At 38.4% G+C, this 26196-nt stretch overlaps 1 long non-coding RNA gene across 1 annotated transcript in view; it reads left to right on the top strand.

Moving 5' to 3' along the window:
• Positions 1 to 1534: 1534 nt before the first annotated feature.
• LOC103885609 overlaps positions 1535 to 26196 on the top strand; it is a 190747-nt gene continuing 166085 nt past the window's right edge. The window contains exon 1 of the long non-coding RNA XR_648771.4: positions 1535 to 6928. This is a non-coding gene — a long non-coding RNA (uncharacterized LOC103885609). The remainder of the gene's footprint in view (positions 6929 to 26196) is intronic.

Raw genomic sequence — 26196 nt, 5'->3', positions numbered from 1 at the left:
GAGTGCTAGGGAAGACTCTTTTCCTGGAACTCATAGTCCATGAGACCCTATGGACTCCACATCCACGGATGAAAAATCTGGGGCCAGAGTGGAGGGAACTGGAGTGGGCAGGTAAGGCTCTGCTGGTCTCTATCATCACCAGCCTTCTTTTTCTGCATCCCCTATGAATCCCCCAACATCTCCCAACATCTCTAGTCTGCCAAGTGTCTTTCCTGCGCCAGGGCCCCTTTTCCTATTTTAGATACTGACATGGTCCTCTGCCTGTCTTCTCCCATCCACAAAAGTCTGCCAGGAAGAAAAGATCAGACGTGAATGGTTTAACCTGTAGTGTAGTAATTTATGTGGGTTACATCGCTGTAATCCCTTTCCCATGTAACGTTTAAGTTTCTTTCTTTTTGTAGAATAAAACACTTTGATGCCAGAACCTCATTCTACCTTCTGATCCATGGTGTAGGCACAATAGCTTTAGGCCCCAGGCAGCAGATGCATTCTGTTTGGTTAGTACAGTGTTGTATTCACTGTTGTTGTTTGTGGTAAATAGATATCACTTTCCAGTTTGTCAAAGACTCCACCCCTCCCCACACACTCCTGTGTGTATTTATCACAGCCCCACTGCCTCTTCCACTTAGCTGACCTGCCTGGTCTGAAGACATGTGCATTTGTGCCCCCGATTTTTAGCTTTGTTATTTCTTGACTTTTCCATTGAGAAATTATATCAACCCCTCCTACAGCCTCCTAGAGTTATTCCCCCCCCACCTCAATTATTTGTCTTTTTTTTTCCTTATGCAGTTCTACCAATAATACTGTATTGACTTGGACCTCAGTATTGGGCAAGCATTCAAAGATTCCTTACTGTTTACTAGGGCAGAGTTCAGGCTATACCACCTGAAAACAGGTTGCTTCTCGCATACTTACAAAAACCAGAACTGAGGTTGCCATTTTTCTCTTTTCTTCTTCTTTCTTTCTTTCTTTTTTTTTTTTTTTTTTTTTTTGAGATGGAATTTTGCTCCTTTCTTCCAGGCTGGAGTGCAGTGGCGTTATCTCGGCTCATTGCAACCTCCGCCTTCTGGTTTCAGGTGATTCTCCTGTCTCAGCCTCCTGAGTAGCTGGGATTACAGGCACCCGCCGCCACACTGGGCTAATTTTTGTATTTTTGGTAGAGATGGGATTTCACCATGTTGGCCAGGCTGGTCTCTAACTCCTGACCTCGTGGTCCACCCACCTTGGCCTCCCAAAGTGCTGGGATTACAGGCGTGAGCCACCGAGCCTGGCTGCCATTTTTCTTAAAGTAAGACACAACGAAACAATTTGTGATAATTTTACAGGAGTCCACCGTCATATGTGGTTTCACTTTCTGCAGCTTCAGTTACTTGAGGTCAACCTCAGTCTGCAAATAGGTGAGTCCAGTCCAATAAGATATTCTGAGAGAGTGAGCAAGCGAGCATGTTCACATACTCTTTTTTTTTTTTACAGTATAGTGTTATAATTGTTCTATTATTAGTTATTGTTAATCCCTTACTATCCCCAATTTCTGAATTAAACTTTATCATAGGTATGTATGTGTAGAAAAAAATAGAATACATAGGGTTCTGTACTATCTGTGATTTCAGGCATCTGCGAGGGGTCTTGGAATGTATCCTCCTTGAATAAGGTGGGATGACTGTAATTGATTCTTAAATGAATAGATGAAATCAATTATTTAGCTGACACTGTCTTTTCAGCATTTGAAGAGGGCTTATCAAACCCAGGCACTAAGGCATTTCCTCAGCAGGACTGAAAAGTACACATCTGTGAAGGCGAGGGTGGTTGAAGGATATTTAGGAGTAGGAGGAGGCAGATGGGATCATTCTCGGAACAAAAATGTTCTCATCTCCTAGATGGGTTTAGACTTTGTCTACACCAAGGTCACGCTGGGGAGATGGGATGTGTAATGTGATATTTATTTGGCAATGTATGTGGCCAGCCACATACATTGTGTGCTCAATTCAGCTTACAAGTGCCGGCTCCCGGCTCTGAGGGCCCCATGTGCTTTGACTTGGTGGAAGGCTGCTCTGCCAGGGATTACGCATCCCTACCTCTGACCTGGTCATTATTCCTAATTATCATCCATTTAAAATAGTCAGCAGGGCAATAGCATGTGCACATCAAGGATCACAAAAGGAACTTGGATTAGGAGGAATAAAAAATCTGTCCCACATGTGGCACTATTAAAAAGCTCTGGCTGAGACATACTGTTTATAGTCAGCAGTTGTCTGGAAAATAGATGTTTACTTGTAATGCGTGTATTAAGATCTTTGCCATTAGGCAATATATATCCTGCATTGTGTCTTCTCTTACATAAAACACGACATTGGGACAAACCTTTAATTAGCAATCCTGTGGCAACAAAAAGTATTCAACACCAATACTGTTATATGTTGGCATTTCTGCTTATTACAAAAAAGATAGACAGAGAGCCAAAACCTGGAACTTTTCTTTGGAAGGATGGCCTCTTTTTTTTTTTTTTTTTTCTTTAATGGAATGCTCCATTTAAAACTGTAAGTGAAATATTTGCTAAATAAAGATTAAATTACTAACAGAAAAAAATGTTCTCAATATTTGGCAAGAACTTAGACACCCTGGGTTTCCCTGACCCATGCATGCATCTTCTGATGAAAAGGTGTATTATAATATGCCTAGGTGCACTCTTTGAATGAGGCTCTCTCATCTATCTAATGAATTTCTTTTGTTGGTGATGAGACTAGATTTTCTGCCTCCGAACAGGAACATGGACAATGCTTCTGGGACAGGGAGCAGGCACCACAAGACTTGTGTCTTATTCTTGCTGTTGGCACAATATACGTTTTTCTGCCTCTATTGTCTTAGCAAAGAGACGTGTGCCCCCAGAATACCATCCTATTAAGGGATGATCCTACTTCTGTGAAGTTCTGAATAACATTACATTCTAGTGCTAAAATAATGAATTCACTTCAGACAAATTTGGTCTAAGATTAAGCAAGTGGACTCTACAGTCTGGGTGGCCCATCCTTGGCCTGGGCACATCCTTAGGCAGTGGGCAATGTTTTGTTAGTCTTGGTTCTTGTATATATAAAGCGGGACAATAATGCTTACTTCATAGGTTTGTGGTGAAGACTACATGACAAATAAAAAAAAAAATGTAAAGCCCTTAGCACAGATTTTCACAGATAGTTATCAATCAATGTTATTTGTTAGGTGCAGAGAGATTCCCTAGTGCTTTTAAAACTTGAATGATGGCAGCTGGCAGAAGCAGCCACTGATTTTCGCCCCCTCTGGCCCTTAGTAGGGGCCCAATAGATATTTGATGAATAGGTGAAGGAATAAAGGACTACCAGAACAAGCCCCTAAATGTTAACTCCCAGCTCTACCAGTCTAAGCAACCAACTCATTTAGTCAGATCACACACTCCTCTTCATCTTCTATATCTCTCAGTAGAACCCACCATTGCAATTAGAAACAGGAAAAATGGTCACATATTCATCTAGAACTCTCTTAAGCCAAATCAACAAATACTTATTCAGGGCAACAGAGGTGAGCAGAGTGAGGTCAGGAATGATAATTCTCAGCGTGGTTTCCAGAGCACGGCTCTGCAGAGATATACGACACAGTAAAAATCTAGAACAGTGTTTTGTTTTTGTTATTTATTTTTAATTTTAAATGATCTGATGGCATAAGATGAATCCTTACCCTCTTATCCTGATCTGCTATTTCATTCCCTGCCAAGCACCCATTTCATCATATATGCTCACCTGGAACATTTAAGCCTGCTGCCACAGTTAGAAAGATTCCTTTCTCAGCTGGTGCCAAAGGGATCTCAAAATGGTTTTGAATGCCTGTTAGATTAACACCCCCCCCCTTATGGGTCCTCTTCTCTATTCATTCACTAATATGGGCATTTGGAATTTGAAGACAATGTACTGCATTAGGGCTACTGCAATCTATTTTTCATTTTCAAAATAGTGCATCTTGCTTTCCCCCTGATAGTATTTCATTGTTTGCTTGGTTTCACAGATCTGTTTTGGTAAGAAAGTTTTGAGAATATCCTGGGATTATAGTCTTTGAATGAACTTTCATGCCCATAGTATAAGCCCCTTTGGTTTAAAACTATCCCACTTAAAAGCATCTACTTATAACTACCAGCTGCTGGTTCTTTTCTGTTCCTACTCATGAATGCACACACAGACACATACAGATACATGTGCATGCCTGGTTGCACACGCACACACACACACGCACACCCTCACATGCACTGTTTATATGTAAACATCCAGAAGAAACAATGCATTGTAAAAATTGTCCTGTTGAGTTTGTAATCGAGAGTGAGTTACTGAGTGCTGATAAGTAAAGGAAGTGCAACCAGACAGTTTAATCCTCCAATTTCCTGTCTTCTAATCAGCCCCTGACTCTTTTGGTTTTAAATTAGAAACATTCCTGTCAATATTCAGTACAGGTGAAGGAAAATCAACTAGAAAATAAGTAAGGACAAAGCATTTATTTCACTGTCTAAAGTTCACAGGGGAAATATGAGTGTAACAACAGGAAATCAAGATTTTAAAAAAGATAGTAGAAGTACATAGGCTTGCTTAAGTAACCAATCACAATTCTGAATGAAGTACATTTGGATCATAATTTGATTTAAAGAAAAAAGTAGGAACATAGTTCAATGTATTTACTTCTCCCTAAAAATAGTAAATGGTACTTTAAAAGATGTTGTACAAGGCTAACCTAAAAGAAAATGATAAGGATAACTTCTTAATATATGTGAGAGAGAAAAAAAAACCTACCCCATTCAGATTTTGCTTGCAATCTGCTTATACTGTGAGAAAATAATATTGGAGTGTACAGAAATCTTGTAAGTTAACGCATATTCTTAGATATGAATATACTTACATATATTTATAATGGTCGATAAAAATAAAATTGTGCATTTAGAAATAAGCTCAGGTGGAGCCACTGTACTGCAAATATCTGCAAAATATCTGTGAAAATACTTAAAAATAGAGTTTGCAAATGCATTAACTAGAAAGTGTATAAATATGTTTACCATGGACTCTTTAAAAATATGCTGAGTGCTGAGAATATGATATGCTTTATAATTTATTGAATCTCCTAATTTTGAGTCTTTTTATTTATAGACATTGTAGCAATTTCCTAGTTTATCATAAAGGCATAAGTTCAAATTTATAGACAAATCTCCATTATGCAATATCTTCAAAGAATTACAACAAACAATCATTAAGAAGAGTTGTTCAGCTGAGAATATTGAAAACTGAAATGGTAAATACAACATAATATGTGAATCCAACACATCTTAACAACAACAAAAGATTTCCATGAAATATGAGTTCTTAATTTTGTGTCTGCAGTAGTTAAAGCTGCCAATCATTTGGGAAGTAGGCTGGAGTTGAGTTTTTTTTTTTTTTTCTGAATTGTTGAACATAGTAAGGCAGTATTTCATAGAAATATCTTGCTATTTTTTACATATATACTTTAAAAAGTAGGCATTTATACTACAAGGCACAGCATATTCTTTTTGCCCAAGTGTTTTCCTGGTATGCAAAGTTTGAGTTGTACAAGTTTGAGTAAGTGACAGACAGTTCTTGATTTTAAAAGTGTGTGTCAAATTTTTTAAAGAATGCTCCCAAAATAAGTGCTTCAGGACCTAGCATTGGGTGAGGGGGCTGTAGGATAATTTAGTTGCCTTCATTTCACAGTCACTATGAGTTTTTAAATTGGAGGGCAGAAGCAAGACAAGTGCATTTTGTAATTCACATAAAAATAGTTCCATAACACATTGTTATCATTACGAAGAGGAGAATGTTCATTCTGCCTTCACTTTATGCCATATGGGTAGAATGGAGATAATTCTGCTGGACAGAATTATATTTTGAAGCAAATACATGCTTGTAGGGTGCCTCCATTTCATTTGGAGCTGAGGAAAATTTCATGAGGGTTTTCTTTAGTTTTCTATGGGAGAGTTTCTACCAGCGATGTCACAACACAGCTAGATTAAGTTGATACGTAATATCTATTTCTTGATTTGCATGATTAAAGCATTAGAGAAGTGGCTCAGATATCAAAAGGTTTCTCATAAGTGGCAGCGCCAAAGGTAATTACTGTTAAAATGTACATGCTCGAAACCTGGTTGCTTGTTAACTTCTAAGTTGTTTACAACTCTGTGGGTTTGAATAAACGTTTTTATTTGACTTTTCAATAGCAAGACCCCTTTCTTGCTCCATTTTGATATAAAAAATGATACCATTCTTATATCCCATGTCCCTCAAGGCAACCTTAGCTTCAACCAAAAAAAGTGATAGAGGACAGAGATGGCCCTTCTCAGTATTTCATATTTTAAAATAACTATTTCTTAAACAAAAGTAGTCTTTTAAAGACAAAGTTAAAATTTATACCTAAAAAAATTAAAAATTAATCGAGTCAACCAATTATTTCCAGTTAGTTATCAAAAAGTGTAGCTAAAGCCCTACTGTAAGCCTGAGGGAGTTATGAGGGGGGTGGGGATAGAGAGGAAAAGAGAGAGGGAAGGAGAAGAGAGGTTGTTATTCTCAGTCTTTTATTAACCAGTTTCTTTCATCCTAGTGTGTCTTTATTATTTAGAAAAATAAAAATCATCCAGAGCTCTACCCATTCCCACCTAAAATTCTGGAGTAGGTAGTGACTGTCTACAACCTGGTACAACATATGCCCCCAAACTAAAACAAACAAACTCATTTGCCATACAAATTGTTTACGATTCATTAAAAAGCAAAATTGCATATCCCGTCGCTGGCAGCTGAGGCCGTGTCTCCACGGGCGGAGGGGGCATTCACTGAGTTGCCTTTGTATGCTGGGAGGACCAAGCCGGAGGTTCCCACTATGAGCCCGGAGTCTGTGCAGCCAGATGACGCATGAGGTAATTTTAAAGCTTTATTTGCCTTTAGTGTGAAACTCCGATCTTGTACTATCCTTTGGTTAAAGAACTATATCAGCCAGAGGGAAGTTTAAATTTTTCTTTCAGCTGGGGAAATTGTTTGGGATAGCGAGGTGGGTGAATGGAGGGAGAGGGAGAGCGTGTTATTCAAGGAAAGAGATCTAAGAGAAAACGTGAAATTTGTATTATTTTAATTAGTTCCCTCCTCCTTCATCAAAGTCTTCAATTTCCCATCAATAATGGGAAATTTACATTAGAATTATTTGTAACTGACGGATCTGAAATGCCATGGTATGTGGTCACTTTGAGGGAAAGCAACAAATTGATTTATTCCCTATGATGACTTGTATAACTTCTTTAGAGAGTGCTCTGATTTCTCACCCCTTTTCAAAGCAAAGATCTAGAAGCACTGAAGTTGAGAGAAACTTCCCTGTAGTATGCAGCCTAAACAGCAGCATGTGAGCTTTCAACATTGTTTATTTTTAGGCAGCTGCATTGCTAAATGTTTCCACCACTTTTATATATTATATTCCCGGCGGTAAAACATCTGTAAAATAATTTTAAATGAAAAGCAACTTCCAAGTAAACTTTACAAAAAAGAAATTACAGTTTTCCAAGTTAAAAGAAGAGAAGCATTTGGTGATCTTTGCAAGAAAAAAAAAAAGAGATGACACAATTTGCCATAAAAAGTAACAGTCTATAAAATCTATGAGCTCTTGAAATACAAGGAAGTAGAATGTTTCACCCAAAATATGACATCAGCGCGCAGTTTTTTTTTTAAAGCTTACAACTTAGAAAATAATTGCTAAACCAATCAGTATATTCATTTCTAATGTTTAACAAGCTGTGTAAAGTGAAGCAATAGGCAACATCATAGCATATACAAGTAAACCTTGTTCTTGCTGGCAAAAACTCTAATGGGAAAATAAGTGCCCTGAACAAAAGTTCAGGGTCGAAGTGGATAGTCTACTGTTAGTCTAATTAGTCAAAAGCTGCATGTAACATTGTCCTGAAATTACTGATAAAGTTTCTAATGTCTAGTTAAGAATTACAAGTTAAAATACACATGTACACACATACCCACAACCACTTTAACTCAAGAGTCCTTAGGATGGACATACTGCATCCCAAGAAGCAGCCGGATGGAATCCTGTGGTAGCTCACTTTTAACAGTCTCTCAGTCCTCCAAATTCCTACAACTTGCCAAAATGATACCACCATTGGTCCAGGAAGGGGAAAAGAGAACTCTTTCTGCAGATCATACAATGAAACTGACCATGCCCTGTTTTGTAATTCCATTCGCCAGTCTCCCCCTTCAACATCTCTCCCTCTCTCTCTCTCTCTCTTTTTTTCTTAAACTGATATCTATGTGAAATGAGCTGAAGTTCACGGTCCAGTTAGGAACGGATAATACATTCATTGTCCTGGCAGCAAACTTTTTTTCCACTCCCTGGAAGAATTCACGCTTGCCGCAAGAATAATAATTACGGAAAACTAGAAATGCACTGCTGACAAATTAATCCTTAACGGACACCACCCTAACGAGGGCAGTAATGATTTGAGGACTCTCTTCCTCACGGGACTTGCATCTCCTGTGACAATGAGCTATTGTGCATCCTCCCAACTCACTCTACCTCTTATAGATCCAAGATGTCAAAGGTTGTCTGTCCTGGTGGACCATGACATGTGAGTTAACTCATTCTGCTGCTGCGTGGCAGAACTTTATTAAAACTTTATTTGTATCCAGAGTAACTAAAAGATAGTGTGTGCGGGTCTTTTCCACTCAGAGCTAGAGTGCCTAAGAGACGGAAAACCTGCTCTGATATTTAAACGGAGTAAAGTTAGATGGGAGCTGTGGGTCCCCTGATGGAAAATAGGGAGTGGGGACCCAGAGTTCTCTCACAGGTGACTTTAGGCAATCCAATTAATTGGCCAGGACTGGAATTCACTCAGGGCTTGCTTCTCCCCAGTGCCCAACACGCGTCCTCAGAAAATACCACAGCCAGAGAAAACTATACACCCCACAGTCCCTGAAAACAAAAGTAAGGGGGATGTGAAACTGGAGAGAGGGGGCAAAACCTGAGGGCCAGGACCAATGCCTCATTTTTTCCCCCAAGACTGACTTGGCTAAAATATCCACCTCCACCTTACAACTGATACTCTTTAAAAAAGAATTAAAAAAAAAAAAAAAAAAAAAAAAAAAAAAAAAAAAAAAAAAAGCAGCCCCGGCTGCCAACTCACCATCCACCAAGTTCTGGCCGAGATGTCGTAGCAGAGCTGCCATTTGATGGAGCCGTCGGAAGCTTTCCCTGCCATTACGCTGTCAGCAAGCTTCATCTGATGCTAACTCACGGGAGATAAGACACCTAATTGAGAAAACATTTGCAGTGGCATGTGGGGCAACATGTAGTCCGGTCCATACCATATGGAATCATGGGTAAAAAAAAAATCTCCTTGACAATGAACCAATCTCTCACAGACCCAGTGGCAAGGTGAAGTGGAGATGAAAAGTCTTCTGCTCCTAGCACTGTCTTCTCCTCTCTCCTTTTTAAAAAACAAGAGCCCACTGCTACACATCAAAGGGAGGTGGTTAAAATTAGGGCTTCATCACTCAGATGATTTTGGTCTGCAGGGTTTTTCCTTTCCTTCCAACAACCAATCCCCCCCTCTTTTTTTTTTTTTTTTTTTTAAGGAGAATAAAGAGATTTAATAGGACAAAGGCAGGTAGTGGACTGCGGAGGGAGATCGCCACAGGCTATTAGCCTAAAATTTCTGCTTGACAGATGGAACTGCTTAGAGACTATCATGCAATGTTTTGGGCTTTTTCCCCCCTATTCACCCCCCCTTCTTCGACTTTAAGTCTGATTCAGTATCTGTTTTTCACAGCCACTTTTCTCAAGAACGTGAGCTGTGCATTTAAAAAAATGTTTAGTTCAGTTTTGCTGTCTTACACATCTCTGTTGGAAAAATCTCAAACTAAATCTGGGAACAACTGAACAGGTTTTCCAAGGAGTTAAAAAAAATTTCCAGGAAAAAAATATTTCTCTTTCCTTACTTTATTTTTTAAAAATTAACTCATTAGTTAATTTAGTCATGAAGGACGATAAACGAGAGATGGCAGCATTCAAGTCTCTTGATTTTTGGTTTGGCTGGCATTGTGTTTAGATGTATGTTTTTATGTAAGTAAATAAATACGTTACTGATATTTTACAAGTTCTAACCTATGCTGGGCTAGGCACCACCGATATTTTTTGGTGTCTTTTTAAATAAATTAATTTTGGACTTTTCCATTCTTTGTAAACAAAGCAATCAGTCATTATCAATTCGGATTAGCACAATTCAGGCTAAACTTGACATGAGCTCTTCCTTAATCAGAGAAAGTCACTTCTGATTTCCTTACTGTAACCTAGCCATCTTCTTCACAGGGGTTTTTAACCACACATCCTGTCTTTAGTATGGAAAAGTAGACCGCAACATGGACCTACCAATAAGAATGTTTGTAAAAATAATTTTTTTTTTAAAGTGAGAAAAAGTCCAGACAATTGCTGCATTTCAAGTCATTTTACTTAGGACTAAGAAGGAGAAAGAAGCAGAGAGAATGACTTGTATTCGTTATATTCTTTCAAATTGTGTGACATTAGGAACTGCAGAAATACCTTTATCAGGGTACCAAACACGTCCTAATTTTTGTGGATGTGTACCAAACGCATCCTCTTTTTTTCTGAATATAAGCGATCCTTTGATTTCCAAGAACCTACAGTTTTCTCTGGTATGGGCCTTCAATATAGGTACTCCAAAGTATGGGAGAATCTGTCCATCACTATTTCTCAGGGCTATCGAACTGTGATTATTTAAAAAGTTGTGCGTTTACTGCCTAATTTTCCAGTGGATTTTTTGTTCTGGTCATATTTTTGACTGAATAGTATTTAGATAAACTTGTTTAGAGCATATTTTAAGTTCCAAAGAGGTAAATTTGGTGCATTTTGCTTTCCTATTTCTGATCTCTTCTTTAGTAGGTATTATTTTAACCATTTAGCATGCTTTTTTGACAAAAATAACTGTATTAAGGCAAATTTTATCCTGTTGCACCAAAAATATTTCTAATTTAAAGCATGATGCACAGGCTGCTTCTAGGAATGAACCACAAATACAACAAATATGGCATTTTTTTCCCTTTCTCATTCTTTATTGTCATGGGATTTCTTCTAATAATATTGGGGTGAGAGGTGGTAGCCAGAATTATTATCAAATGTAAACATTGCCGTCACTCTTAGGAAGTATCTTTGTATACTTTATTACCTTGGTGTCACCTGTCTTTTCAGAAGAAGAGTCTGCAGTAGCGCAGGAAATGTTGTTAGCTTGTGTCTAACAAATACAAATGGACCTACTACCAGAAACTTGCCCTGAGCTTGCCAATGAAAACATTTATTGCCATGTGTAACTGCAGCATCATTAAAATTATTTAGTCTTTCTTAAGTTTATCATTTGGAGAAAGATAAGGAAAAAAGTTGGAAATTCTATATAAAATGTAAAATATCATCAACCAAACAAAAAAGGAGGAAAAAAAAAAAGAAGAAGAAAAGAAACGAAGTAGCATTCTGTCTTTGAATCAACCAACCTCTGATTCTACTTCATCCATTCCTACTTGCCTCTGACAAGCAGACAAAACAAAATTTCCTTGTTTTAGGGTCTCCTCCGCTTTCTCCCAGGGCATACAGGCACGTGGACATCTTGAACTTGTGGGTCCACAGCTTTACAATTTCTGAGTTTATCCTGCAGCAACCTCTGAAGTTGGAGCTGTTTCTTGTCTGAGTCGCTGCATTTTTGAGACTCAGAACACCCTATGCATGCCCATTATTTATGAATGAATGGAGCACAAGGTAAGCTGGATTCCAGATTTCTCTCTGTGAATGATAGAATAGCCGGGAAGATTTTGCAGGAGAGGGCGCATAGTTTGAACAAAAAAATGATAAATATTATTGGATAATAGTATTTTAAATCCAGAACAATTAGGTGCATTTAACTTTATCATTGTTCTCTAAGAGGCTGGTGGAAGCTGTCCTTCCCATGCAGCAATCAATCTTTTCACAGTGTGGCCCTTTGTTAATAGCCTTAAAACAAGATTAAATAAAACATGTTAAATATTGCAATTATTGTGGGAAATAAAATTATTTGGTGAGCATAATGGGGAGCAATTCAAGCATTTAACATGATCCAGGAAATGCTACTCCAAACAATTGCATTTGCTTTATGCATTTTTCCCCTTTGATTGCTGACAGATGCCTTTTTGGAAACAAACATCTAAATGGTTTGCCTTCAGTTAGAAAAAAAATATAACAGAAAGCGGCTACATGTTTTGAATTTAACTCTTGTCATTTGAATACTTCTTCCCACTGCACATGAATGAATCCAAGGCAAAAACAACGCTCTCATCAAGAAATAAGCCCATCAAAATTTGGCCTTTCTTATTTCCTTTCAGTATATTTTATAAGAAGTGGGACTCCCCCTAGATAGGGAGTCAGGTGATGAGGACTATTTCCTGAGTGACAATGGGGAAGCATTAGAAAGGGAATTGTGTCCTTATAACATGAAGCCTCAGGCAAAATGCAAGTCACTTTCCAGCCTCATTCAGGTCATCATCGCCAGTGCTCCCTTAATAGCTTATTCCCTTTTGTTGAATGGGAAGAACCCAAGAAAACTCAGAGGATGGTGAATTTCCATCTGTGTCATTGCTGCAGTGCATTTGGATAAAGGCCTCGAAGACTCTGCTGTCAACAGGTGTACAATACAAATACCAAGGAGAGGTTTTGGTTTTTGTTATATATTGCTAAAAGGAGATATAATATGGAATATTCGTGATTTTCAGAGCCTGGGTCATAGAGAGATTGAGAGCACTGCTTCTGCAATCCAGTTGTCCATATCTAGGCTCTCTTGGTTACTGTGTGACCTCTCCCAGGTTACTTAACCACTCTGATTCTGTGTCCTATCATAATCAGGAAAATGAAGATAATAATCGTTATTAAGTGTGTGTGTGTGTGTGTGTGTGTGTGTGTAGTGAGAAGCAAAAAAATGCATAAGGTACATATTTCCTGATATGTAATGAGTGCTCAACTAAAGTTATTGTGCTGTGATTGATGTCTTGTTACAATTATTCCCCTGTTGAGGGAAGCCCTCTTTTTTCCCCCTTCTGGTCCTGTGCTGTGAGGGTCAGTTGGATCCCTTCCCTCTGTTCTTCCATAATAACCTGTGCCTTGCTCCATTGCAGCTATTAGCACCTTCTTCTGGAATCATCTGCCTCCTAGTCTGTTTTTCCTCCTGGACCTTGAGATCCTTTTTTTTTTTTTGAGACGGAGTCTCGCTCTGTTGCCCAGGCTGGAGTGCAGTGGCCTGATCTCCGTTTACTGCAAGCTCTGCCTCCCGAGTTCACACCATTCTCCTGCCTCAGCCTCCTGAGTAGCTGGGAATACAGGCGCGCACCACCACGCCCAGCTAATTTTTTTGTTGTTGTTGTATTCGTAGTAGAGACGGGGTTTCACCGTGTTAGCCAGGATGGTCTCAATCTCCTGACCTCGTGATCCGCCCGCCTTGGCCTCCCAAAGGACCTTGAGATTCTTAAGGGCAGGGACTGTATCTTGCCCATCTGAGTAGCTATAAGGCCAAGCACAGTGCTGGGCAGAGTAGGGGCTTCCTACACAGTTAGAGAATGAGAATAAAAACTCACAGGACATTAGCCGCTTTGAAATTCACATTATTCTATTTACACAGCCTTGTCTTTTACCTTGACTCAAGCTATTGCCCTCCTTGGACATGATCTCCCTTTCCAAGGTAACACCCTCCTTAGGACGCCAGCTCACAGTGACCCCTAGCACCTTTGGTGCCCTGCTGCCTTCCTTATCTGCACCATCCATTAGTACTTTGCATCAACTGATTGTATTATTATTTGTCTTTGATGAAAATGTGTCTTTCATTCATTTATTCACCCATTTAATAGCAACGTATGTGATGCAGGCACTAAAACTTATTTTCTCTTTCTTTTCAAGCGCTGTTTCTAGGACCATTGGAAATTTGAAAGTCTAGGAGAAGAGCAATTTGATTTCGTATGTAACAGCTCATGTTTACTGAGTGTTTCCTCTTGGCCAGGCACTGTTCTAAGATCTTTATGTGTGTTTTGTTTTTCCTTGTGAGTCCTTATGAGGTAGGACCTATTATTAACTCCATTTTATAAGCAGGATAACAGACTCCAAGAGGTGAAGTTTGCTTAGGGCTCCAGAGATAGTGACAGAAGGAGGATTGAAGCCTAGGAATAATGACTTGAGAGCTTCACCTCTCTGGTGTTGCCTCCTGAACCAAAAACGGAGAGAAGTAACAGGATTTAGCACCTGCTACATGTCATACAGTTTTTAAAGGTACTTTTGGGTATCATTTAACCTTCACAACAACCATAGGAGGTTGTTATTATGATTTTTAACTTGCATATCAGGGTCGAAAAGGTAAGAGTCTTGGCTAAAGACACACGCTACAGAACAAGAGCCAAGATTCAACCCTATGTCTATATAATAAAAAGCCATGCTTTTGCTGTTCCAACCAGCTTGTTCTCAGAAGATAATTTTTATTTTTTATTCATTTTTTTGGAGATAAGATTTATCTGTCACCCAGGCTGGAGTACAGTGGTCTTGAACTCCTGGGCTCAACTGATGTTCCTACCTCAGCCTCCCAAGTAGCTGGGACCACAGGTGTGCACCACCACACCTGGCTAATTGATTTTGTTTATTTGTTTTTTTTAGAGAGACGGGTGCTTGCTTTGTTACCCAGGCTGGTCTTGAACCCCTGGTCTCAAGTGATCTTCCTGCCTTGGATATTTTTTATTTTTCACGTAGAGTTGAATGTTGAGCTTAACAGATATGTATGGCTTTGAATCACCAGGTTCATGGAAAACATGAAATTAGAAATGTACCCTGTTGCTGAAGCTGCAGAAACATTCAGTTTAGAGCAATGGGTATCCAAGATTAAAAAGAAAGAAAAGATCACGCCTGTAATCCCAGCACTTTGGGAGGCCGAGGTGGGCGGATCACGAGGTCAGGAGATCGAGACCATCCTGGCTAACAAGGTGAAACCCCGTCTCTACTAAAAATACAAAAAATTAGCCGGGCGCAGTGGCGGGCACCTGTAGTCTCAGCTACTCGGGAGGCTGAGGCAGGAAAATGGCGTGAACCTGGGAGGCGGAGCTTGCAGTGAGCCGAGATTGCGCCACTGCACTCCAGCCTGGGCCACAGAGCCAGACTCCGTCGCAAAAAAAAAAAAAAAAAAAGAAAGAAAAGAATAGAACAGAATATAAAAGCTGTATTAAGAGGCATTTACTAGTGTTAACACCTAGATCTTTCCTCTAACCTTAATCAGGTGGAAAATCCTAAGATGATGTTCAGGCCATCACCGTCTAAACCTTCGAGTCGGGACATATTCACATGTAAGTGTTGGGATAAAAAGAAGAATCAACACAAAAGGATGGAAAGTCTAGTTCCTCCAAAGCTCAGAAGAGTGTGAAGGTGTTTTGTGGGAGATTTATCCTTTTTTGATGAAGGCAGCAAAATCCTCTGCACAGGTACACATCATTACTGGGTGTGAGTGTGGTGGCTTAAAGAAACCAGCAACCCAAGTCACCTGGCATGGTTTTCTCACTGTATGACAGAAGTGAATGCTGCAAAGCTGAAAAGGGCAGAATTGACGAAAATGCCAGAGGGTCCAGAGAGCCCCATCTACTTTAATAATTTGCCCAGAGATTGCCCAGATTTTTGATCTGCTATATATACATATACGTGGATATGGATATATATCTATCGCTCAATCAATCTATCTGTATTGTGCGAGGAAAATATTGATAATTTATTTTTGGCAGAGACTCACCCACAATGTCCTGCACAGAATCAGTTTTCTTCTTGGCGGCAGATCTTGTGCCTCATTTCCATTTAGAAATTCTTTGACTTTTACTTTCTTTGCATTTTCTGTTAACCGGCTGCCACCCAAGATTGGATGAAACCCTCTGCCCCCTGTTTAAAAAGAAAAAAAAAAAGGAAAAAAAAAAAAAAAACACATACAACATAACCCTCTAATAAGTATATTCACAACTTCTATGCAAGACGCTTAAGAAAACTAAAGGTTAATATATTCTAACTAGATGTTGGGTATAGAATGTCAGATCTGTCAAATTTCATTATAACTTGCTGCTCATTGGAAAAGATTTGATTTCTTTTGCCACTGTCCTACTATGTTCAAGTCACAGACTGCCAGCAGCAGCCCACAGAAGACCACAGGCTGGCAGTGAGCGGGCTCGAGTGGGAAACCAGCCGCAAGGACCATCTGTTTCCGATTTCTAGCTGAGCCAAGATGTGCAGTGAAGTGCATTCTATTCACCAGGCCAGCTTCTCCCCTGCTCAAGTTATTAGTGTTACAAGTGAAATTGTCTTTTCCAAACAGCAGGGGAGCTATAATCCTTATGGAACAGGACACTTTAAAACACACACACACACATACATGCGCGTGCACACACACACACACACACACCATTCAGACATCTTTTGTTAAAGTTGTGGGGAAGGCTGCTTGTAAATTTAATTATAGCCTTCATGGGGTTTATAAAGTATGTGTTATTAAGCATGATAACCTCTGAGGCAGCAGCCTATACATTGGCCTCATTTAGTGTAATTGAATGATCAAATATCTTTAGGATGCTTTTTGTGGCCATGCTTAAAAATGATAAGAAGGATGTATTTAAACCATCTTAAAATGAAATGGCTTTCAAAAGCATAATGAGTTTTAGGAATAATCAATGGAAACCCTTGCCCAGCTGGCCCAAGTGAGCCAATCTCATGCATGTTGACAGTGCTGAGGCTTGTCAGCCAGCTATTAAATCCCAAGGTGGCCAAATGACTCATATCACCATGTAAGTTGGGAGACCATAATGAGCTGCATGTTTATTATTTGAGATTGATCTTCTGCCTGTCTCAAGATGAATAATTTTTAGAAAAATTTGGAGGTGAAGTAGCAAGGCCGATTGCATGACAGTGTGATAGAAGTAGCAACAGGAGAAGTCAAGAGACCTTACTTAAGTAATGTTATAAACATGTATTTAGTAACAGGTACTTGCCATCACACTAGATGTTCAGGATATGAAGAAGAAAGCAACAGGGACTGCCCTCAAGGAGCTCCCAACTCTCACTGAGGAGACAGAGGAGCAGGCAAGTACATTACAGTGTGACACAACCACGCTGGGGTTCTAGTATTGGTTCTTCCACATGCTCACTGCTTGACTCCCGGTTGTCACACCCTCTCTGCAGGCTACATCTGAAATGGGGATGGCGATGGCAGACTTTCAGGGACTGTTGTCAGAAGTAAATGAACTATAATCCACATGAGAGGACAAGAGTCTTTGATAGGCACTTAACCAGTGCTCAATGTATGTTAGTTTCTATTTCCTTCTAGTTATTCTTTGAATATGTGATAACCTTGTAAATTATAGCAGGTTTCTCCTTTGTGGATGAGTGGCACATTGATCTAGAGAGTATGCCTCATTCGTGACTCCAGTACAGGTCAACCAGCCTTAGACCGCATATTCCCTAAGGGCAAGGACTGAAGAGGGTGCTATGCAGGGTCATGAATAATGAGATGCTTAATGTGAGCTTTTGGTTCATGGTGAATGACAAAATGATTTTTCCAAAAATGAACTTTTTTTTTCTTTTAAATGTTAAAAATTTTAAAATTTAATAACTTACAGTATTTTTACATAATTTTCTTGCTTTTCAACAATAGTATGCAACTCATAAAGAAATAAAGATCTAAGGAGCATAAAGATACATGTATGTGATTTAAAAGAAGCATTTCAAATAAACAGGAAAAAAATTACTTTCTTATTTAATACCATATCTATTGTCTTCATCATAACAGAAATCTATAATAATAAGAACTAGAGCTATCACAGCACCTCTCATCTGCTGACACTGTGTTAAACACTATACATCCATCACTTCATTTAATCTTCACAATTCTGTGAGGTGGATACTATGATTGACTTTATCTCCATATTAAAGACAAGGAAACGGAAGCTTAGAGACATTAAGAAATTTCGACTGAGCACAGTGGCTCAGACCTGTAATCTCAGCAATTTGTGAGGCCGAGGTGGGTGGATCACGAGGTCAAGAGATCGAGACCATCCTGACCAACACGGTGAAACCCCATCTGTACTAAAAGTACAAAAAAATTAACTGGGCGTGGTGGTGCACACATATAGTCCCAGCTACTCGGGAGGCTGAGGCAGGAGAATCGCCTGAACCCGGGAGGTGGAGGTTGCAGTGAGCCGAGATCACACCACTGCACTGCAGCCTGGCGACAGAACGAGACTCTGTCTCAAACAAAACAAAACAAAACAAAACAAAACAAAACAAAAATTTAAAAAAACATGTATCACAAAAGAGAAAGGTGTGAGACTTGAGCAATCTACAAATAGGTAATAAAACATATAAAAAGATACTCTACCTAATTCAGAAATGTGCATTTGAAACAGTGAAATATAACTTTTCACTACAGGAATTTTATAAACTGCTAATGCCTAGTATGAGTGAAGGTATGGGGAGATGAACCCCTACATTCACTGCCAGAAGGACTGCAAACTGCAAACCAGGGAGCCCTTTCTACCTGGCCATCTACATTTTACATGGACTTACGTTTTGATTCCAACAATCTCATTTTTAGTCATTTTCTTAAGGAAATAATTTGACAATTACCAAGGATATATAAACATGGATGCTTACTGCAACTTTTTACATAAGAGTAGGAAACCATTATAACCTGAAAGTCCATCAGTAGAGAACTATGAATTACGAATGAATAAACTATGAATAGCAAATAAATTATGCTACATCTGTACAGTGGGTACTGTGTTGCTACTGAAATGGCTGAATTAGATTCCTGCATCAAGACTTAAATAAATGCACTATAAATTTAGCAGGAAAGCAATTTATAGAAAAATATGTATAAATATCATGCCATTATAGAAAGACCCATGTAAAGTACATTTACACTTTCCTTTTCTCTTTCTTAACAGTGGCTATCTTTGGGTGTGTTGCAATTATTAAAGCCCTTTCCCTTTTTACATTTGTTAATTTTTTTTTCCTGTTTTCAAAAACAATTACAGGCCAGGTGCAGTGGCTTACGCCTGTAATCCCAGCACTTTGGGAGGCCAAGGCAGGTGGATCGCTTCATCACAAGAGATCAAGACCACCCTGGCCAATATGGTGAAACCCTGCCTCTACTAAAAATACAAAAATTAGCTGGGTGTGGTGGTGCACACCTGTTGTCCCAGCTACTTGGGAGGCCGAGGCAGGAGAATCGCTTGAACCCGGGAGGCGGAGGTTGCAGTGAGCCAAGAACACTACACTGCACTCCAGCCTGGCAACAGAGCGAGACTCCGTCTCTCTCTTTCCAATAGCTTTTCTTCTAGTTGTTGTTCTTCAATAAAAGTGTCCTCCTCTTCCTCCTTCTGTGAGAGTCCTGAGTCTCTCAGTCGAGCAAGTTCCTGCCGACGTTTCTTTCGTTTCTCTGTCTTCAGGGCGGCCCTGTACTTTTTGTGGCTTGGTTTCTCTGGAAACGTCATCTTCTCGGGCGCAGCCATCTTGCCGGCCCTTTTTTTTCTTTTCAAAGCAGAAATCACGTAATTTCATCTAAAATGAAGGGGGGGGGGGGAAATATGATATATGATAGAAATATGATAAAGCCTCTTATTTCGTATTTAAGAAAATGAAGCCCAGCAGAGAGAATTACCTGGGGTCACTGAGCAAGTTAGTGACAGAGATAGGGTTTCAACCTAGAGACCCCAATTTTTGGTGTCTCTGCCACTTCACTGATTGTTTCACAGTGTTTGAAAGATGTGTTGAGGTAATTCAATTGCATTCAGATGCATGTGAGTCCCTGCTGCTGCTGCTTCTGCTGATTGTATTATAGACCCGGCAGTTGGATCATTGTACTTCACTTATGCTTACAGACAGAAATGGAGGTCATCTGGTAGAGTCCTCTTATTACATAGATAGGGAAGCTATGGGCCAGGGTCCCAGGTAGGTTCTCTGAAGGCAGACTTTGAGACTTGTATGAGAATTGTGAAGAGACTTGTATGAGAATTGCAAGAACTTTATTGGGATGAATCAGGATCAACACCTGCAGGTAAGTAAAGGAAGGAAAATTGGGCAGAGGGAGGAGATGGCTAGATGAAGTTCTAGCTAATCCTACAGGAAACGTGGAAACTGGAATGGCATTGCAGAACTGTCCCAAATTAGGGCAAGGGGATGAGGATATTTTACTCCTATAATGGCTCACCAGCAATTGAATGAGAGCTATTTCAGGGAAAAGGAAGAGACTCTGGGCTGGACAATGCTTTCCAAGCAAAGAAAAAGTGCAAAGGAGTTTCAGCTGAGAGCTGTCAGCTACTAATATTCCCAATAGGTGGGACGGAATCTCCATGGTATGTCATAGGATCCACCTGTACCCAGAGAAATCAAATGACCTACTTAAAGTCAGTGGCAAATTTGGGCTTAGAATTTATGGTCCATAGCTCAACTCTTTTCTCCAATGACAGCGAGTAGGTTTCGTGCCCTGTTTGAACCTGGTAGATCCAGGAGTACTCCTTCTCCTTCAGAAACAACAGGGGATGGGGAAAGGAATATAAGGCAATGAGGGCAATGTTGGGCATTTCTTGGATTCTTCTTCAGCTGTCCAGTGATTGTCACCTTTCTTGGCAGATGCAAGAGTTCAGTGAATGAATAAAAGAGGTGTTTGGAGTGTGACTCTGAACACATCTTGTCAAATCTTTGAGCCTTTAAAGAGTCTCGTGGTAGAAGCAGGTGTTGGCATCTCTCTGAGGCCTTGTACCTGTGAGGAAGAGGATTTGGGAGAGGGGAGAGGAAGCACAAGGCAGCAGTGGAGTGAACCACTGGTGTTTCTTATTCCACATGTTTTCATCTCAAAGAAACTCTCCCTTAGAGCACCCAGTCAAGAAAAGAAAAAAAGAGAAACCCCCAAATCTGAAACATTAACGGTGTGTGATGATTAAACTCTTTGCTTCAAAGGAGTGCTTTGGAGAACAAACCCAAGCTTCCATAATCTCTTAAAAAGAGCAAATCTGTTTGATATAGAGCCGAAAGAAGGCTTTTAGAGTCCCTACCCCCTCATACCTCCACCTCCTGGCTCTTTAATTTCTTTTTCCTTTGTGTTCTCAGTGGGATTCTTTTATTTGTTATAACATTTTAAAAAGAAGCCGTCTTAATTTTTGAGCCATTGTTATCTCTGCATTTCACTGGCAGTGAATATGATGTAAATGACTCAGGAATCCATGGGAACTCAGATTCTCTAGTTGGTATCTCTTCTCTGTTCCTTGGTGGGACAAGTCCGGGAGACTAGTTACTGCCTTATTCTTCATCGTCCCAACACAATGAACACACCCTTTTCCAGGGTATCATGGACTGACTCTCATGAGAAGTAGAAAAAGGGTTTCCACATCCATGTTTGGCAATTTTCCACCTTTTCCGTAATGGCCAGGTGTTAGCCAGGATGGTCTCAATCTCCTGACCTCGTGATCCACCCGTCTCGGCCTCCCAAAGTGCTGGGATTACAGGCATGAGTCACTGTGCCCAGCCCAAAATCTTCAAATTCTTAAACTCAATTCTACCTCTAGTATACTACCATACACATTGTTCAACCATTATGTACACAGATATATGTTCATTTTAGTATTATTTGAAGTGGTGAACAAATTTAGAAAAAAATCTTCTGTGTGGCATGACTACTTCAGAGCATATTATGTAGCCATGAAAGAAAATGTTATTTACAAATGGAAAATGCTTATGCTATAATATTGTGAAAAAAGCATGATACAAAATTGGACATACAGAATGAGCACAATTTGGTGAAAAATAACAATCTGTTCTTTAAGAGACAGAAGACACATTCAAATGTTAAGAGTTGTTTATATAATTGGTAGGATTATAAGTTTTTCTCCTTTTTTGTTTCTGTGCAATTTCAAAAATTCTTTTAATAAATGTTAATAAATAATAAATAATGTTAGTAAAAGTTCATTAATACATAATGAAAACAAATTTGATATTAAAAAACCATTGAAACTGGAAATCTATTGGCTGGTGATTAGGCTTAGAAACTCCCTCTCCTTCCGTAACTCAATTGCATGTACCTTCATCTGTTTCCTTTTATGGTTATCTGGGTGTTTTCCAGATTAGGCACAAAAGCTTTAATGAAAATGCAAAGAACACTGAGCTAGTAACCAGGAGATGTTGATTGTAGCCAGGGCCATGCCATTAACCCACCATGTGCTTCAGGGTGAATCCATTTTCCTCCCAGGGCCTCAGTTTCTTTATCTATAAAATGAGGAGCTCTGGTTCCCTCCCATCCAACACAACTCAACACACACAGTTCTACTTTTATGGTTTTGTTATTGGGTTTACTGGAAAATTTTAAGTGAAAAATGATTCCTTTGTTACTTAAAGTTTTAAAAACCATTGGAATGGATGATCTAGATTACTATAGATGACTACCTGCTTTTAGATTTTAGCTATGTTTATATCTCTCTTTAAAAATTTATTTTTTATTGTGTTGAAAAACATAAAATCTGCCTTATTAACCATTTTTAAGTGTACAGTACAGTATCGTGAACTATACACACATTGTTGTACAGCAGATCTCTAGAACTTTTTCATCTTGCATGACTGAAACTCTATAACCATTGATCAGCAACTCCCCATTTTTTCCTAACCCCATCCACTGGCAGCCACCATTCTACCTGTGTCTAAAGGTTTGACTACTTTAGATATCTTGGATAAGTGGCATCATGCAGTATTTGCCCTTCTGTGACTAGCTTATTTCACTTAGCACAATGTCTTCAAGGTTCATCTTTTTAAAGCCTGAATAATATTCCACTGTATGTTTATATCACATTTTCTTTATCCATTCACCCATAGATAGACATTTAGGTTGTTTCCACCTTTTGGCTATTGTGAATAATGATGCAATAAACATGAGAGTGCAAATATTTTTGGGATCCTGATTTCAATTATTTTGGATGAATACCCAAAAGTGGATTGCTGGATGATATGGTAATTTTATTTTTAATTTTTTGAGGTACCTCCATGCTGTTTTCTATAGCAACTATACCATTTTACATTTCTACCAATAATGCATAAGGGTTCCAATTTTTCAGTATCCTTGCCAGCACTTGTTATTATTTTTCTAAAAATGATGGCCATCCTAACAGGTGTGAGTGATATCTCATTGTGGTTTTGATTTGCATTTCCCTGATGATCAGTGATGTTGAACATTTCTCATGTACCTGCTGGCCATTTGTATGTCTTTGGAGAAATGTCTATTGAAGTACTTTGCTCACCTTTTAATTGGCTTTTTTTTGGTGGTGGAGTTCTTGAGTTGTAGGCGTTCCTTATATATTTTGAATATTAACCCCTTTTAAGATATATAGTTTGCAAATATTTTCTTTCATTCTGTAGATTGTCTTCTTACTCTGTTCATTCTTTCTTTTGCAGTGAAGAAGATTTTTAGCTTCATGCAGCCCTACTTGTCTATTTTTTGCTTGTGCTTTTGGTGTCATATCCAAACAATCATTGCCAAGATCAATTTTATGAAGTTTTCCACTATGTTTTCTCTTAGAATTTTCATAGTTTCAGGTCTTACATTTAAGTCTTCAAGCCATTTTGAGTACATTTTTGTGTATGGTGTAAGATAAGGGTCTATTTTCATTTTTTTTGCATGTGGATATCCAGTTTTTCCAGCACCATTTGTTGAAGAGACTGTTGTTACCCCGTATGTAGATGGGTGTCTCTGTCAAAGATCATTTGACCACATATGTGTGGGTTTATTTCTGGGCTCTGTATTCTGTTTCATTGGTCGCATCTCTGTCTTTATGTTAATACTATACTGTTTTGATTACTGCAGCTTTGTAATGTGTTTTGAAGTCAGGAAGTGTGAGTCCTCCAGATTTGTTCTTCTTAAGATTGTTTGGGCTATTTGGGGTCCTTTGTGATTCCATATCAATTTTAGGATTGTTTTTACTATTTCTGGAAAAAAAAAAAGACACTGGGGATTTTGATAGGCATGGCATTGAATTCGTAGATCTCTTTGGGTAGTAGAGACATTTTAACAATACTAAGTCTTCCAGTTTAAGAACATGGATACCTTTCAATTTGTTTATATCTTCTTTAATTTCCTTTATCAATATTCTTTAGTTTTCAGTATATAAGTCTTTCATCTCCTTAGTTAAATTAATTTCTAAATATTTTGCTCTTTTTGATTTTTTGTAAATATAATTATTTTCTTAATTTCCTTTTGGGATTATTCATTGCAACTGATTTTTTAATGGTGAGTTTATATCCTGCAGCATTAATGAATTCATTTTTTAGTTCTAACAGTATTCTTATGTGAAATCTTTATGATTTTCTCTATATAAGAGCATGTCATATGTGAATAAAAATAATTTTACTTCTTTTTTTCTGATTTGGATGCCTTATATTTCCTTTTCTTGCCCAGTTGCTCTGGCTAGGACTTACAGTACGATATTTAATGGGAGTGGTGAGAATGAGAACCTTGCCTTGTTATTGATCTTAAAGAAAAGTTTTTAGTTTTTCATCATTTAGTATGATACTAGTCATGATCTTATCATGTATGGCCCTCATTATGTTAAGGTAATTTCCTTCTATTTCTAATTTTTTGAGAATTTTATCATGACTGCATGTTGAATTTTGTCAAATGATTTTTCTGTATCTATGGGATGATCATGTGATTTTAATCCTTAGTTCTGTTAATGTGGTGTGTCACATTGATTGATGTCATATGTTGAACCATCTTTGCTTGGTCATAGTGTTTGATTTTTTTCAATATGCTGTACAATTCTGTTTGCTAGTATTTTGTTGAAGATTTTAGCATGTATGTTTATCAGGGATATTGGCCTCTAGTTTACTTTTCTCATAGTGTCTTTGTCTTTGGTATCAGGGTGATGCTGACCTCATAAAATGAGTTTAGAAATGTTCTCTTCCCTTCAATTTTTTGGAATAGTTTGAGAAATACTAGCATCAGTTCCTCTTTAAATGTTTGATAGAATTATCCAGTGAAGCCATCTAGTTCTGGGCTTTTCTTTGAGGTTTTTAATTACTGATTCAATTTGCTTACTAGTTATAGGTTTGTTCTTACTAGTTTAGGTTTGCTCTTTTTATTTCTTCAGCATTCAGACTTGTTAGGTTATATGTTTCAGGAATATCCATTTCTTCCAGGCATATAATTTGTTAGCATATAGTTTTTCTTAGCTATATCTTATAATTATTTTTATTGATGTAGCATCAATTGTAATATTTCCACTTTCATTTTTGATTTTATTTAGGTCTCCCCATTTTTTTCTTAGTATAGCTAAAGGTTTGTCATTTTTGTTGATTTCTTGAAAAAGCCAACTCTCAGTTTCATTGATTTCTTTCTGTTGTTTACTATTCTCTGTTTCAGGTATTTCTGTTATAATCTTTGTTTTTCTTCATTTCTGCTAACTTTGGATTTAGTTTGCTTTTATTGTTCCTTACAGTTCTTATAATTCCTTAAGATATAAAGTTAGGTTATTTATTTGAGATCTTTCTTCTTCTTTAATGTAGGCATTTATCACTACAAACTTTCTTCTTAGTATGACTTTTGCTTATTTGCGTAAGCTTTGGTATGTTGTGGTTTTGTTTTTATCTGTCTTAAGATATGTTCTAATTTTCCTTTTAATTGCTTCTTTGGTCCCTTGATTGTCGAGAAGTATATGATTAACTTCGTGTATTTGTGAACTTCCCAGTTTTCTTTCTGTTATTGGTCTCTAGTTTTCATTCTATTGTGGTTGGAAATTGGTATGATTTCAGTCTTTTCAAATTTGTTAATACTTGTTTGGTAACCTAATATGTGATCTATATTGGAGAATGTCCATGTGAACTTGAGAAGCATGTGAATTCTGCTGCTATTGGATGGAATGTTCTTTATCTGTCTATTAGATCTATCTGATTCATAGGGTTGTTCAAGTTTGCTCTTTTCTTTTTGATTTTCAGTCTGGATGTTCTAGCTATAACTGAAAGTGAGGTATTCAAATCTTCTACTATGATTGCATTGCTGTCTGTTTCTCCTTCAGTTCTGTTAATATTTGTTTCATGTATTTGGGTGCTCTGATGTTGGGTACA

The sequence above is a fragment of the Papio anubis genome, chromosome 1 (assembly GCF_008728515.1).
Source record: "Papio anubis isolate 15944 chromosome 1, Panubis1.0, whole genome shotgun sequence".
Lineage (NCBI taxonomy): Eukaryota > Metazoa > Chordata > Mammalia > Primates > Cercopithecidae > Papio > Papio anubis.
Note: the sequence above shows the minus strand (reverse complement) of the source record. Positions and strands in the feature narration are given on the sequence as shown.